The sequence below is a fragment of the Ursus maritimus genome, unplaced genomic scaffold, assembly GCF_017311325.1.
Source record: "Ursus maritimus isolate PB19 unplaced genomic scaffold, ASM1731132v1 scaffold_19, whole genome shotgun sequence".
Lineage (NCBI taxonomy): Eukaryota > Metazoa > Chordata > Mammalia > Carnivora > Ursidae > Ursus > Ursus maritimus.
The window spans coordinates 2,049,754-2,066,909 of record NW_024424341.1 but is presented as its reverse complement, the minus strand read 5'-3'; the positions used below and the strand labels follow the sequence as shown (position 1 = coordinate 2,066,909).

General features: G+C 52.6%; 1 long non-coding RNA gene across 1 annotated transcript; it reads left to right on the top strand.

Annotated features, from left to right (window-relative positions):
- The first annotated feature begins 5,551 nt into the window (after nucleotides 1-5,551).
- On the top strand, nucleotides 5,552-14,924 carry LOC121103402. Its single transcript, XR_005835561.1, has 2 exons — nucleotides 5,552-5,762; nucleotides 14,339-14,924. It is a non-coding gene; the product is annotated as an uncharacterized LOC121103402 (long non-coding RNA).
- Nucleotides 14,925-17,156: the final 2,232 nt, after the last annotated feature.

Sequence of the window (17,156 nt, the reverse complement as noted above, 5' to 3'; positions counted from 1 at the left end):
GACAACCCCCAGGTTGGCCCAAGCCATCTCCGTGTCACAGACCAAAAAGAACAGGATGTTATCACACTTGCCGTCATTTATCCAGTGGGTTCGATGCACAGGGCACAGAGTCGCAAGTCACTTTTAAAGGACAGACAGCCTGTAAGTGACAGAGCTAGGCCTCAAGGCTGGGAGTTCACCGTGCCTCCTGCCAAGCCCGGCCAAGCTAAAGGTTTTGGCACCAAAGCAGGAAAGGCAGAAATGCCAGGGGACAAAGCACTTTCACGCCTCATTTAACCGTGTGACATGCCTTCGAAATCAATAGATCATTATCCTCACCTGGCAAAGGAGGCGATCAGGCCTCAAGGAAGGAGAGCAGATGCTGGCATAGTGGGACCAGAACAAAGGTTTCCTGGTCCCCAGTCCTGCTGCCCTGTCCCCTCCACAATGGCTCAGCTGGAGGCCGAATACTGAGGAAGGTCATCATAGAGTGTGTCTTCCACACGGCTTAGGGGGCCGTGTTGTCACGGAGCTCACAGCCCTTCTGGAGACCTGCTGGAGGCTGGGTTCTTTGCATCATTTCCCTCGGTTCTCCTTTCACAGATGAAGAGGCTGTGTTCTCTCTGCACACAGCCAGCAAGGACAGATCCCATGTCCTGGCCACTGGGTGACCCTCCTCACATTAGAGGTGCCCTGACTGAGTGGAGGCCTTGGCCTCCCACGTTAACCACAGCAGCCCAGGTACACATGTGTGTTTGCGTGCTTGCATATGTTAATGTGTATTGACGTCAGACCACAGCAGCCCGGGTACACGTGTGTTTGCGTGCTTGCATATGTAATGTGTGTTGACGTCAGCTTCAGATATTGTTTGAAGAGTTGTTTCTATAGCTGACTTTTTTTTTAAACCACTAGTCCATATGTCGTACGTGTGATTCTTTTCATGCATTGGCTCCTTGGTGCTGAGACTTCCTCTCTTTCACGCAGGGACAGCATGCCGCGCAAACATCTGTACGAACCATCAGAACCATCCTGGCTGTAAAATGCAGTGAGGCCATGCCAGAGCATCCCAAGGGAAGGTCAGTCCTGTCGACACACATCTATTAGAACCTTAACTAAATTCTTAGCTCCCTGAGGACAGGGACTAGTTCTGATATGTGTTTGTCACTCTGGGTTTCCAGCTCTAGATGGACGCCTTATATACAGTAGGCACTTATTAAATGTTTGCTGACGGTCGTCCTGACTTCCCAAATAAGTTTTTGCAATGCTTCTTCCAAAGCTCTCCCTTTTCTTTTGTAAAGATTGTGGTACCATGCTGATTTTTCCAATTAGTACAGTATCTTGCCTATCAGAGATGACTTGTTATGTGTAATTAAGTTTCTACCCTCATGCTTGCGGAGTGGAATTTTTTTTCCAAAATATTATTAATATTTCCTTATACTACGAATCCCAGGATAGGAGAGACTTGATCTGGAGGAGAATTTGGTGGTCATGTGAGGTTAACTTCTTAATTAGCAAATGAGAAAAGAGGCAAAGGGGCCATCAGGGATCACTGAGCCAATCCGCTTATCAACCTACATGTGGGAGTTGATTGCTAATGTAAAAAATAGTTGGTATGATTCGCAACATCTTCATATTTTTGGTCACCTATGTTTGGCCACATTTTTCTGTATTAAGGGTATGATGACATTTGACAGAAATACGTTCTATTCACTCTCCATCCATGCTTCTGACGTTAGCATGTGACATTATCCATGTAGCCTGCTAACTAGCAGCTCAAAAAGCCAAAAAGTCCTGAGATAGGAAGCTCCAGAGTTGTTAATGCCCTGGCTCACAGACGCCATTGTGGACCCAGCCTCCTTCTGTCCATACACTGTGTCAGCCTTGACCTCAGTCTGGTTCTCCTCATGCTCACAAGTGGCTGCAGCTGTTCCAGGCATCACATCCAGCTTCCAACAGATGGAGAAAGATTATCTTTCTTTGTGTATCAATTTTAAGGGGAAAAAAATCTTTCACTGAACCCCTCCACTCATTGGCTAGGTTGTGTCACGTATCCGTGCTGGAAGTAGCCACAGACAAGGGGACTAGAGCCATCATGGTGGCCCTTGATCTATAGGGATTTTCTGGGGCTGGAGCTGGCCTCTCCTGAAGTCCAGGGGTGTGCAGAGTGTGTGGAAGCCAGAACAAAATAAGGGTTCTGTTTGCAGAGGAGGACAGTGAGGCTCAGGAGGTCAGCTGTGGTATACCGTCGTGCCGGATTTCTAACTTTGACCCCGGCTGTGTCTCCACAAGGCTGCACTACATGAGGTGTGGGTGGGTGGAGCTGGTATCGTGACCAGGCTGTTGTCGCCCTTTATCATCATCGTGGGGGTCATCATATTCCATGAGGGTCTGCTTTTGATCGTGTCTGTGCTCCATAATCAGTTGTTTCACAGCTGGGCAGATACGGCTAGCCCAGATGACCACCTGGGCGCCTTCCAGCATTGTCTGAGGCCAAGTCTGCCTGGTTTATCTCCTCGCCAGCGGGGATGGACTCTCAGGCGCTTTCTGCCTTCCCATCCACTCCGTGGCTGGTTAGCCCAGAGCGAGGGATGGCACGTGTTGGTTCTGTGTCCCCTGTGAGCCCCTCTGGGAGGTTCGAGGGGCTGTCCATGGTGAGATAGGAGCACCCCTGGATTATCTCCCATCGCTGGCCCATTGCCACGGATAACCGAGGGGCTGGCCCCTCCACGACAGCCTTCTCATCCTCCTCGCTCCCTGGGCATGCACACGGCACTGCCTGTGCCCTGCCTCGCCCTGCGGTGACCATGCCGGCACCCTCTTCATTATACCTGGCTTCACTCACAGTTGGCTGTGTCGGAAATGAGAATGAGCTGGAAGAGCCCAGAGCCTTGGGAACCTGGGTTCGTGGCTGTGTGGCCCTGGGCACACCACTCAGTCTCCTTGCACCTTACTTTTTCTATCTGCATAATGGGCTGCTATGTGGCTCAGGGCCGTTGAGCACAGCAGCCTGTGAGTGGCTGGTGCCCGTGAGCAGGGGCAGTTTCTCACAGCGATTTGGGTGTGGGCGTGGTGGGATCGGATGGAGCAGAGGGGTCACCTGACATCTTAGCATTCTCTGAAAGGAGAGCTTGAATTTTCCTATGGGGGCAGGCTTCCAGGTCTGTGGGCTTGCTCGTTCTGTGCAGGGAAACCAGGAAAGAAGCCCCAAATGTTTGTTTCGGGGCAGGTGTCTTGCCTTCCTGTGGCCCCTGTAACAAATGCCCACAAACTCCGGACTTAAGACAGCACACGTGCCTATTTCCCTGTTCTGGAGGTCCGAAGTCTGACACGAGTCTTACAGGTTTAGAAATGGGGGTGAGACTGGAGCTCCCAATGGCCAGAAATGTTGGGGGGCCAGGTCTGGCTCTCTGCCTGTGCAGTGTGCTGGTCCTGCGTGCACAGGGCCGCTACAGGGAACACACAGTTCTGGGTCCTTCTCCCCTTCAAGGCTGTGGTAGCAGGTGGAGACCAACATCCCTCCACTCCTTTCCCTGACCACAGTGCTGGCCCAGGGACACAGGGCGGAGGCGAATGTGTTTGGACAGTGGACGGAGATTCTTATCAGAGGCCTTCAAGGAGAGCTTGACCTTCCTGAATTTAGCCGCCACGTTTTGCACAAAAGCCTGTGCGCATTTTTTAAAGCAGAGTATGTGGCCTCCACAGCGTCCCCGAAGGAGTCCGAGACCTGAGGGACATTACAAACAGTGGGGAGAGCATCGTTCTGAGCTCAGGCAGTGTTCTGGCTGTGGCGCTGTCCTCTACCTCTAGGAGCCTCAGCTTCCCTTGCCTGGACAATGGGACCATCTTGCCCCACTCGGGTTGTTGTCATGGATGCACAGCCAGGCGCCTTGAGGAGTTCCGTGGTTGGCGCCGATGCCCAGTACCAGCGGCACTGGAATTCGCTGACTCCATCCTTCTCTCTAGGGCTGCAGTGGCTGCCCCGGGTTCCCAGCCACCAGTTTCCCCAGCAGCCTTTTTGTTTGTTTGGAACGGTTTCTTGGGGTCTCCTAGAGAAAAGATTCTCCGCTGAGCTCCAGCAAACAAGCCCGCTCTCCACCCCCTGCTTGGAGGGCTCCCAGCTGCTCTCTTGGCTGCCCGGCTGAGAAGAAATGATGTCAGGAATGTTTATCTCTTGGGGAAGCTGGAGACTCCTTTCATGAAAAGGGGCGCAGGGGGTCTTGCCAAAGCATCCTCACATGGTGCTGTGGGAATATCCGGTCCCTATGTCCGCCTCCAAGATGGGCTGGGCGGGCTGGGCTGGTGGTCTGGGTCTTGGTTTTCTCAGCCTCATCATGCTCATTTTATGCCACAAAACACGTTAGTGGCTCCTGACCGAAGGGGCTACCCCAGCTCCCATCCTGAGGGGCCGTCTCGGGGCTCCACATCAAGGCCTCCCTTCCTGGCCAGCCTGGAGGTGGCGCTGTCCTTAGATGCCCTGTGGCAAGAAGACGCAGGGCCCCTCAGTGAGGCTCCCGTCCACACATCACCGTTAGGAGCCTCTGCTCTGGAATCGTCCTAGCCGGAGCTTGAAACCGGGCTCCACCACGTTGGAAAAATGACTCAGTCTGTCTGAGTCTCAGTTTTCCAACCTGCAGAGTGGCAACAGCAAGGATTCCTGCCGCCACAGGTGGTCGTGAGGCCTGAAGGGGTCCCTGTGGCCGGGCGTTCAGCACAGGTGAGCACGGGCACGTGGAGAGTGGGGCAGAATCAGGAGCCACTGGGATTTTAGTCACCTGACTATGAAGTCAGAAAATCGGATAATACAGAAAACGTCAAGGAAGAGAACCCACAGCGCTCGCAGCCCCCGGGGCCTGGAGACGCACACTGCTAGCTTTTGTTACGCGTCCCTCAGGCCTGTTTGTAGGCTTGCGTGTTTCACAGACTCGAATCGCTGTTGAATGAGCACAGCGTACGTCTGTATATGCGTGCTCGTTTTTCTTAAGACCGGGCATGATGTTGCTTAACCCACTTCTTTTAAACTTAAAAATGTATCGAGAACATTTTCTCCAAATCATTCCATTTCACCAGATTGCATATTTTCCCACACTTTGATGTTTCTGAAATAGGGACGTGTTTTAGAATCATTGTCAGAAGAAACGTGCCAGCTGCTGCTTCTCTCTTTCTCTCCCCTGACGGGGGTTACGGGGTGGGCGATCGTGTGACAAATGACAGCGTCTCAGACTCAAAGAAACGGGGCGTTCTGAAGATGCTTCTGGAACACCACAGGGTATTCTTTGGTACCTTAGCCATAATTACCTTGATTGACCCCTATTTTTTGGACGTTTTAGCTCCTTCTGGTTTTTCGCTGTTATCAACAATGCCGAGAACAAAAAAAAAAACATATGGCAGGAAATGCAATCAGGTGGGTCACTGACCCAACCAGAGAGGCTGGGTGGAGAGGTCAAAGTTACGGCCAGCCTGTGGTGACCTTTGAGGGAGGAAGGCAGGAAATGAGTAGCTCCCAGTGTCGGTTCCTCAGGTCAACCCCTCCTTCGCGGCTGGGGCGCAGAGTGGCCCTGGGTGGGAGGGGTGATGCCCCACGCAGCAGCCCCATTGAATCGCAGTGCTGGCTCTAGGCTGGGGAGCTTACCACATGGGCTTTCCCTTCCCCACGCGGAACAGAAGGCGCGGGGAGAGGCCCCTTGTCAGCGCCAGGCACAGCTCGCTCAGAGTCCGCGTGCTCCAAGGCAAGGGAGGAGATGCTTTCTCCTTTTCTGGAGTTCCGTCTCATGCCTACGTTTCGGGTAGGATGCTATTTTTAAGTGCCTGGCACTGTGGGTTTGTACACCCCAAGGGAGGAGGGGGACTCAACGCAGGGCAGGGCTGGGCGGGCAACAGGCTGGGGAGCGGGCGGGGGGCTGCATTTGTTCTGCTCGAACAATGAGACTGCGGGCTGGCAGGCTGGCGGGCTGTCACACCCACGGCCGACATTAATCACATCCTGCCTTGCCTTCCCCAGCAGCTCTGACACATGAGGCCACATCCCACTTCTGGAAAGTGCCCCACTCCGACTGTAAGGGTGCTTCTTGGCCATACTTCCTGTGGTGGCTCCAGTCCCCTTTGGGACGTTACCAGTTATGTGGGGCAGGGTGTGATGCCCAGCTGGGTCACTTTGTCACCCAGGGTTTGGGGGGGCTGGCTCTTGCTAGCCGTGTTGGGTTCAGGGGTGGGGATTCCTGGGTGGAGTCAGGCGAATTTATAAGAACAGAAAGGAAAGATGGATGCCTGATTACGGGTCAGACAGGAGCAGCACAGTGCCCAGGATCTGGGAGTAGGATCAACAAGCAGCCTGGACTGGAGGGGGTCAGTGGGCTGCGGGTATCAGTTTGCTCCATCTTAAACACAAGCAGCTGAGAATCAGAGAGGAAGGGACTGGCCCAGGGTCACATGGCTCACTGGAGGCAGAGCCAGCCCCGGACCTCAGTCCACTGACGCTGTGCAGTGGGACCAGCCCAGGTCCATGAAGGCTAGGGCCCCCACCACGGTCCACCCTGCAAAGCTCGAGGTCCTCACAGCAGGATCAACTATCCCAGGGCTCCTTCCCCTCCTAGATCCTGACCCCTCGGGCCACACTTTGCTTACTTTGGATTGGCAGGCAGCCTGCTCCCCAGGAAGAGGGAGGGAGGCTCAGGCAGGACCGGGCTGTGACTCATTTCTGTCTACCCAGCCAAGTGCCAAACAGAGAGGCTGGCAAGCAGGAGCCGGTCCACAGCCACCAACCAGAAACCAAAACCCTGCTCAGAGTGGCCAGGCCTCAATTTACACACAGGTCACCAAAGAATGGCCTTGGCAGGAGGCCAGTCCTTGCCTCTCTGACCACCAGCAAGCCCCCTCGTCAGCATCTGCTCCTGTGATGAGCCCCTCCCCTCCTTGCCACGTGACAGACTTGCTGGTCCTCCCTCCCCACGCAGAGGCAAGCATGTGGTCCCCTTCGGCTAGAACGCCCTGCGCTGGTTTCCTCTCAGCCCCGCTAGCTTGGCATGAAAGAATTCAGGCAGTCAGAAACCCACACGTCTGGCTTCCCAGCTTCCTGGTGTGGATCTTGGGCAAGCTGATGGCTTCTCTCCGCCTCTGTTTCCTCCTTTGTAACATGAGACCTCCCTTGCAGGATTACTGTAAAGATTGGGAGTAAGGTGGGCAGACGACACCAATGGTTGGCACAGAGCAGATGCCAGCTACAGTGCTCTTATTCTCTGCCCAAGGCCTGGCATCTCCCCGCAGGACCAGCCTGGAGGAATGTTCCAGGCCCCAGGGTTTCTCTCTCTTGTGCTGACAATCACCTTGATCTGGGCCATTTGGACCACACTTAGCATATGCTACCCTGTACTGCACTCGTGGCAAAAGGGAACATTTTGGTTGCTTAAACCCAAGCCAAACAAAAAACAGACTGTCATCGATTCTTGCCCTCTAAAGGGAGTGGCAAATTCATACTGGGGATGCTGGCCTGGGGACTCCGGTTAGCCAAGAGCAGAGGAAAATATGTCATTTCAAAGCACAGGCTAGTGCTTCATGCTGCTAACTGCTGGAGTCCCGCCTTAGCCGAGCTTTTTTGTGCTTCCAGTCTGTATGTTGCTTGGGATTCTTTTGGCTGCAAATGATAGAAATTCCACCCAGATCTCTAAAGGAAAAATAATGTTTATTGGCTCACTAACTGGAAAAGACAATCGACAGGTGAGTCGAGCTTCAGGTACAGCTGGATCCAGGAGGCTCTCCTTCTCTTCGCTCTGCTTTCCTCTGCATTGGCCTTGTTTTGTAGATAGCCTCAATGTTTGGCCAGGGATGGTGGTAGCTCTAGGCTTCTGGGGTACGTTGTTGTGTATTCCAAATTTGGCCACATCTACACACATCCCATCCACACGTTCTTCTAAAATGTGACCTTAACATACAGTCGTCAGGAGCTAGGGTTTACAGTCCCTCCTTTCGACCTTGAATGCCCTCTGAACTGCCTCAATCCACAGACAGTGGTGGAAGTTACTTGTGATTCCTGAGGCTAGGCCTTAAAAGGCATGCAGCTTCTACCTGGCTCACTCTCTTTGGGGACACTAGCCCTGGGAAACCAGCAGCCACACTGTCAGGAAGCCCAGGCTGGCCTTTGCAAAGAGACCACATGGAGAGGACCTGAGCCTTCTGCTGACAGCAGCCACTGCCCCGTTTAAAGGCTGGGCCTTCGGTGAATTCGACTCTCGCTTTCAAGACTCGCCATTGAGGCCCCGGATGTTTCGGAGCAGCAAGGTCATCCACACTGTGCTTTGTGCTGACCCACAGCATAGTAAATGGTGGTCTTCTGTCACTAGGTCTGGGGTAATTTGTTACACAGCTGCAGCAACTGCAGTAGATTTCATGATCGCTAGAGCTCCCAGTCTCAGGTGAGGAGCTCGACTTTCCCTCTCCCAACATCCAGCGTCAGTTCTTAGTAAAGATTCAGGTCGATTCAGCTTGGGTGTGAGTCACATCGAAAGCAGCTGCTGTGGCCAGAGGTATGAGGAGCCCTGGCCGCCAGGCTGGGTCGTGAGGCACGCTCGAGCCTGGTGAAGGGGGGGGGGTACAAGGATAGGCAGCCTGGTGAGGTCCCCTGGGACTTGGCCAGGGCGGCTCAGGAAAGAAGAGTGCGATGCAGCTGGTATTGCTCTGCCTACCAAGAAAACGTTTTATTTGTCAAGGTGTACGTGGTGGGGAGCTGGGCAAAGGAACCCAGAAAAACAGGAGTCCTGCTGTTTTTCCAGCCGTACTTGGGTAGGATTTGGAGAAAGCAGGATAACGCAAACTGATTCCTCAGTTACCTCGGTTTGTGTTTGTGTGAGGACCTGACTCTCTCCCAGCGCCTGCTCTGAGCTCAGCACTGCGTTGGGTGTCTTATATACATTCTCATTCAGTGAGCCCACAACTGTTGGAGGGCTGGGACTGGGCCTCCCGGGCAGCATCCGGCACACAATGGTATGTATTAATTAGGATTACATCTTGGCTGCTAGAACAGAGGCCAAAATAACAGTGGCTTAACCAAGGAAGAGGTTTCTTTCTTTCTCTCACAATTGCCCAAGACTAAACAATTCAGGCTAATATGACAACCCTAACTGGTCTTTTATATTTTGTCTTGTTGCTCTGCCAACCCCAATATGTGGTATCCACCCTAAGATCTAAGGTGGCTGCTCCAGCTCCTGCTAGCACATCTGCGTTCCAGCCAGGGCAAAGAGAGAAGTCAGAGGAGGGAAGGGGCGCCCCCTCCTCTTTGTAAGGACAAGGCCCGGGAGTTTTACTCGTTTCTTCTGTCTACATCCCATTGGCTGGAACTCAGTCATATGGCCCCAGCTAGCTGCAAAGGAGGCTGGGAAATGTAGTTTATAGCCAGTGACCATGTCCCCACTGGAACTCAAGGTTTGTAATGCTAAAGAAAAGGGGGGAGAATGGCCATTGAATGACAGCCAGGAGACTCCGCCTAGGACTCTCAAAGCTGTAGAATTGGTAGTATTCCCTGTGGGAGATGCAGTGTGTACCCTAAGAGCTCAGGCCCCAGAGCCAAACTTCCAGTGGCTTTCATCATGGCTCTACCCTTTAAGAGTGGGGTAACCTTGGCCTCGATTTTCGGTTTTCATATCCATAAAATAGGGGTGACGAGAGCACCACATGTCATCGATTTGAAGATTCGCATGTTAACATCTCTAAAATTGGGATGTGTTTTCAAGTACAGATGTGTCTCACTGGAAGTTTCTTTATTTCTAAATAGTGTAGAACATAACGGTGTGTCTTACACGTTTGGCGTCTAGTATTTGATGAAATACAGTTGTTTTGAGGGTAAAATATGGAGTCAACACATTCGATTTATGAATAGATTTGTCAGCAGATTATATAGGATGGAGATGTCAGTATTTGTATTTTGCACTTGGCGAGTGCCAGGGCTTTAGGAAGGACTCAGTAAATGCCGCCGCTCTTGGTATCAAGCATGCCCCGTGGGGAGAAGGAGCTGGCTCAACCAGCTGGAGCTGACATACCCAGGGCTCAGTGAGTCTATAAACCCCCCGTCGTTCAGCAAAGCAAGAGCCCAGCAGGTCCTTCCTCCACCCCACACACCACCCCGGTTCTCAACATCAATCTTGCAGCTGATGGCTGGATGGAGGGGATGGGAATCAACCTACATATTCGTCGGCTCAGGCTGCGGCAACAAAATGCCGCACACCAGGCCAGGGGTGGTGGTGCTTATCAACAACACACTTATTCCCATAGTTCTGGAGTCAGAGTGCGGCACGGTGGGGCTCTGGTGACCTCTGCCTGAATCTTCACATGATGGGCGGCAGAGCTGGGGCAGGAAGCCCCTCCCAACGCTCAGAAGGGCACGGGTCCCGTTCCCGGGGCTCCATCCTTATGGCCTCGTCTAACCCTAAGGATGTCCCAAAGGTCCTACCTCCTGATGTCACATTAGGGGTAGGGTTTCAACATAAGAATTGGGGGGGGGGGGTTTGGACACAAACATTCAGTCCACAACACTTACCTTCTCGGTTTTCCATCGTAAGCCCTGGAAGAGTTTCCTGTGGCCGCCATTACAGATGGCACAAACTGGAGGGCTTCCAACAAGAGAGATATATCCTCTCAGTCCTGGAGGCCAGTCTGAAGTCACGGTGTGAGCAGGGCCACGGTCCCTCTGGAGGCTGTGGGGGAGGGCCCTTCCTGCCTCTTCCACTGCTGGGGGCTCCTGGAGTCCCGTGGCTTGTGGCCATGTCCCTCCACCCTCTGCCTCCGCTGCCACCTGGCCTCCCCTCCGTATCTCTCTGTGTCCTGTCCTCCTCTTACAAGAAGCAGGCCCATGTGAGGGCACACCCCAATCCCATACGACCTCCTCGTAGCCTAACTACACAACTGTAGACACCCTGTTTCCGAACAAGTTCACGTTTTGAGGTTTTGGGTAGATGCGAATGTGGGGTGGGGGCGCGCTGTTCGACATGGAGCGCCCTTCCTCATGGTCTGCTCCCTGCCTGGCTTTGGTGGGCTCTGAGCCTCACCTCCTCACTTTTGCTTTGTTCCGCTCCCTGGAACATCTGCCAGTTCTGTGTGGCATCCCTGACACCACCCGTTCTGAACATTGTGTTCCACGCAGATGGCAAAGGCGGTGCCCAAACCCTTCTACTAGCTGCCATTAAAATATAATAAGCTAGAGAAGAGAAGAGGGAAGATAAGCCTTGGAGCAGTAATTAACAGGAGGGAATGTCACGCGGCGTGAACTCACTCAAGCACAGCAAAACTGGTTGCCAGAGACTTTCTTGGAAGTCGTCTTCTATTTATTTTTATTTTATTTTTTCTTTCAGTAAACATTCCAGTTAGGCACTGAACTTGTCAGAGCACAAGGAAATGGCATAAGGAAGAGTTTGAGTCTGGGGTATCGGCTTTTCCCTCTCTCGAGGTGAGAGGGAAGCACACAAGGCAAGCTGGTTGGGAGTGTGGGTCACCGATGGGCTGCTGATCTACCCGGGGACGAAGGAAGCCTCTGGAGAGCCCCGGGGTCAGTGAGATGAAGTCAGCTTCTGGACGCACGTGGGCCACTGTGGTGCAGTGACAGTTTGGGGTCGTGCAGAAGGCACCACACTCGGTGTTATTAGCATTGTGGAAAAAGCTTTCTGAGGTCAGGTTCCATCATGTAGAAGCTAGAAGGGATCTGAAGAAATCAAACAGAGCTCAGTGGTCCGCAGACTTGTTTCAGCCCTAACACACACCTCAAAATTTTTTTGAATGCTCTTTTTCTTATTCTGAAATGAAATTCATAGGAAACATAATCTATCCACACACCCGTTGCAAAAAACAACCAACATGAGGGCCTAACTGTCACATAAAGGGAAGGTCATCTGAAATGAAACAGTGGACGTCAAAGATAAATGTTTGGGGCTGACCCTTCCAGACAGCACGGTCACTTGAGCTGGAGGGGGAGGCTCGGTGACACGGTGTGTCCCACGGAGGCTCAAACACCATGAAGGCATTGCTCCAGTGATGTGATTTTCCGAAGTGGTGACCGACTCTTGGCCAAGTCCGAATGGAAGCGACGATTTCCCCTTGACCGCGGGGTAGTTGCATTCCTGGACGACCCCCTGTACATTGTCACTCTGCAGACAGCAGACAAACAAGGAAACGGAGCGAGGTTCTTGACCCGTGAATTGCAAGAGGAGCTTTCATTTCCATGAAGGTCTGCTGTTGACAATGGAAAGTGCAGGGGTTAGGGGATTCTGCATTTTGGGGAACTGTGCCACTCATGGAACCCCTGCAAATTTCCAGAATACTCTTTAGGGGGCATCAGTGCCCCTATTGAGGACCAGTGATGTGTGGCGGTCCCTCATTTTTTAAGGTAAGTGAAATGAGGCTGAGAGGGGGAGTGGGGCTTACTGAGGTCGCCCAGTGGTGTAGCCACAGAACCGAGTGTCAGAGCGGGACCCTGTCCCCTTGGCACAGGCTTCTTTCCCGCAACAGAGGGCCCTTCCTTCCAGCACTCAGTCCTTTCTGCTGAGAGATGGGGGGCTGCTCCTAGGCTAGGTAGCCTTGCAAGCTGCAGAGTCACCCGAACCAGCATCCTGGAGGAGGGAAGAGGAGTCCCCCAGCACCCCAGACCTTACTTTACAACAGTGAACTGTTTGGAGTGCGATGGACCGGGGTCCAAGTCTTGACTGCTGTCAACTGCCCAGTTGCTTAATTTCACTCTGAGCCTCTGTTTTCTCACCTATGGAATGGGATTAATAATCTGACCCCCCCGTAGGGGGGTTGAGGGACTTAGTGGGAAACGTGCACGTGAAGTGCTTCCTTAGCCGAGGACCCTGGGCGACTTGGCCAGTCCCACTCGTGATCATGAGAGGTTTGTAGAGGGCCTCCGCGGGGTGTGTGCGCGCGCGTGTGTGTGTGTGTGCAGAATCCCTTTTCAATTAATCCTGCACTTTGTTTGCTTTATATCCAGTGGCATTTAGGATATTCAGACAGTCACGCAAACATCATCACTACCTACTTCCAGAATTTCATCACCCCCGAAAGAAGCCGCATATCCAGTAGCAGTCACTCCCCACTCTCCCTCCCTTCAGCCCCTGGCACCGCTGGTCTACTTTCTGTCCCTACAGATTTCGGGACATGTCACGTGCGTCATGCCTGGTCCTTTATGCCTGACTGTGTTCACTCAGCATAATGTTTCAGGGGTTCATCCCCATTGCCGCCCAAGTCGGGACTTCATACTCTTCACGGCCGAATGATATTCCACCGGATAGACCACACTCTGTTGATGCGTTTATTAGTTGCCGGACACTTGTTTCTTTCCCCCACATTTTGGGCTCTGATGAATAGCACTCCACTTTGATGGCCCACCCCCCGGTGCGTCGTAGGTGCTGAATGAGGGCGAGCTGAATCTTTTCCAAATCTGGGCCTTTGTCTGGGGCGGGAAGGACCTGGATGGGATGAGCCCGGGTTGGGATCCAGTTCCATATAAACCCCTGTGTGGCTTGGCGTCTCTGCGTCTCTATTTCCTCATTGAGCAAATGGACAGTTAGGAGCAATCAAGAAGGTGTTTTGTACCTGACTAGCCCGTAGCAGGTGTTCAACACATGGTCCCATTCGTCCGAGGACAGCCCCTTTAATGCCTAATTATTGCCGTCTGGCTGGGGCAGGGTGTACCTGTTCAACCCCGCTCACATTTACAGAGTCCGGTGGGCTTTAGCGAGGGGCTGACTCGCGTGCCTCTCTTCCCAACTCTGCGGTCAAAGACATGGATCGGTAGCTTGAAATCAGCCACAGTGGGAGCATTCACACCTTGGAAATCCGCACGCCTTCAAATGAGGGCTCCCCCTACCCCGCCCCTGAGAGCCTGTTGTTAAACATTAACCAGCACTCCACGGGTACTAGTATTTTCTGTCAAGCTGGCCTGGGTGGCAGCCGGCCAGAGAGGTCAGGAGGGGGTCAGGTGAGACAGTCCATGGATGAAGCCCGAAGGTGCTGGGGCAGACACAGTTTTCTGCCCAGCGCCCGACTACAGGGCCTGCCACCCACTGTAGATGTGGAGACATCCGTCGGAACCTCACCCTATAGCCAATAGGGCCTGGTGTGGGGGCTGCTTTGAGGGAATGCTTTCCTCCCCCATAAGTTTTTCAGAGCTCAAGATGCACCTGTTCCTGGGTGTTTCCGTGTCCACATATGTGATGCCTACCACGACAGCAGCTGTCACGTTCCGTGTGCAGATGAATGCCAGGGATGAGGGAGCAGAAAGAAAGAAGTGGGGTCCTCAGTAGCACCCTTGTCCCCTGAACCAGCTCTGGAACTGCCCGACTCTGGACTACTCACATTAAATCGTAAAAATTCTTTGTTGTTTAAGCCATTTTTAGCCCAGCGTTCTGCTCCCTGCAGCCCGCATCATCCTGATTCAGATGCCGACATTGGAAGAGAGGAGTGGAAGGAGACTGGGCTTCCCCAGAGAGTCGAGGGCAGCCAAGATTCAGGAGGCAGGACCGCCCCCTAGAGCTCGCCAGACAAGGAGTCTTCAATAAATGGAAACAGTATTAGAAAAAACATATCAGCCAAAACCGGCTCACAAAGGAGGAAGTCTGAACAGTCCTGCAACCAAAGATGATACGGGACAGTCATTCCAGATCCTCCCACGAAGAACACACCAGGCCCAGCGCGTTTCACAGATGTAGTCCTACCAGATGTTCCAAGTCTCTGTCGTGGTCTTACACACACTCTTCCAGCGAATACAGAAAGGAGGAGCAGTTTCCAAACCCATTCCCTGAGGCCAGTGTAATCTTGACAGTTAAGGAACACTGACACCAGTAGTGTGAGAACGGAAAATAAACGTCAACATTACCCATGAACACCGACACAAAAATCTTACAATATTGGCAAGCCCAGTCTTTGATACATGACATGGTAACGCTTCAAAACAAATGTAAATTTACACCAGGCATATGAGAGTGATTTAATATGCGAGAATGTATAAATGTCAGTTATCACAGTAGCAGATAAAGGAGAAAAACCAGGTGACCATCCACACTGATGCAGAAAGAGCCGTGGCTAAAACGCAACATTCTTTTCTCCTAAAAACTGGTAAAATAAGAACAAACTTAAACTTTAGCTGGGGCACGTGGCTGGCTCAGTCAGCGAAGCATGCAACTCTTAATTTCAGGGTCGTGAGTTCAAGCCCCACGTTGGGCATGGAGCTTACTTAAGATAAAAATTTAAAAAATTTTTTTTAAATTTCTTAAAAAGAACACAATTAACCGTTCTTAATATGATAAAGCACACCTACCGAAATGCTTTAGTAAATACCATTCTTAACAGACATTCAAAGCAGTGTCTTTAAAGTCAGGGGCAAGGCAAGGATGACCCTTGTTTCTGCTCAACATTGTACGGGGGGAGCTCCCAGCGTAAGGGAATGAGGAAAGTAATGAAAACTCTCAGGGTTGGAAAGGAAGAAGCAAAGCCATCAGTACTCTCAGATGATATGACTATTAAAAACTTGAATCTACAGGAAAAAATAATTAGGAATGATAAGAGTTTAACAAGGTTATGTCCAGTAATAAAAACTCAGATATAGAGCCCAGGGAACAGAGTGACAAGCAGCAGGACTTAGACGGAGGCCCAAGAGCACAGTCCATCACAGAGCCTCTGGTCCCCAGGCTGGGTTGTGCCCTAGGCCAGAGCTGGAGCAAGAATGTGGGTGGGTCTGGTTCCACCTGGTCAGAGAGGAGGCACGGCAGGGTGGGGAGCAAACAGTTCCTGCTGCTAGCCTCAGGAATCCCGGGTTTCATTCTCCACTGGTCCCAGAAATGCCGTCTCTGGGTCTCTTCCAGTCCAGCTAGCCTGCAACCAAACGGTCAGCTTAGATTCTTTCATGTTTGCGAGAAACGGGCACACCCAGACCCCATGCCCTTGCTCTGCTGCCAGCGAGCCTGGCGTCTCCGTACCTTTCTCCCTCTGTCTCCGTGTGCCTGCTGCCCTTTGGCCCTCATCTCCCAGAAGAAACGATCTGGTTGAGCACGCCTGTCCTTCACCCGTGCTCACCTCCTCTTGTTCAGCTTCTCTGGGGCTGCCTGACCAGCTACCCCAAACCTAGTCACCAGAAGAAAAAGGAAATCATGTAGTATTGTGAGCAGGACTTGGCAGGGACAGCGGGTCTGTGCTCTGTGTGGATTCAGGTGGGGCAGCTCGGTGCCTGAGGGTGGTTCAGTGGCTGGGAGCTGTGATCCGCTGAAGGTTCTCTCACTCACAGGGCTCATGGGACCTCACTCGGGCACTGACATGTGACCTCTCCATGGCGGCTGGCTTCCAAGAGCGAGCATCCCAAGAGAACTGGATGGAAGGTGCATCGCCTTTATGACCCAGTGCCAGATCTGGGATAGAGTTACTTTGACCATTGTCACAAGCCTGCTCCAACTCAAGGGAAAGAGATCTAGTCCCCACTTCTTTTGGGAGGAGCAGAAAAATCCCACTACAAGAAGAGCATGTAGGTGGGAGATATTGTTGGGAAAACACAACCTGTAACTCCTTTCCCCTGCTCCCGGGCTCCCCCTTTGCTGACAAACCCATCCTCCGTCCACAGAGGAAGCCCATGACCCAGGCTGGGCCAACTGCAATGGACTGTCTCTCCAGCCACAGGGATCGGGCCGGGAGTGGGCACGTGACCCCAACTAGCTCAGTGGAAGCCAAGCCCATGGCCACAGACCCATGTCAGGAATGGACAGCACAGCAGAAAGACATAGATGACGCCATCCTGTTGCTGTCCACCCGGGACTCCTGTCGTCAGGGTCTAACGAGGAAATGGACAGCCCAGCTGGACGAGCCACGGGAGTGGGTTTTCTGTGAGAGCCGAACACAGTCCTAGTTTATACTCGGAACAAACAGCCACTTTCCCATCCTCGCCGTGTTCATCACTGAAGGGGGCACAAAGCCCAGGATCACCGCGGACGGTGACGCTGTTTGAATGGCTCTTCACAGAGGGACCACGTCTCTCTTGTTCATCTTTCCAAGCACTGGACATAGAAGACTCTCAATAGACTCATCTTGGATGAACGAGTGAGGAGAGAAGACTAGCAGCAGGCTCTGGGACAGTGGGTCTGGGGTCAGATCCATCTGGGTTCTAAGCCCACTCCCCCTCTCTCCAGCTGTCGGATCTCGGGCAGGTCCACTAACCTGTG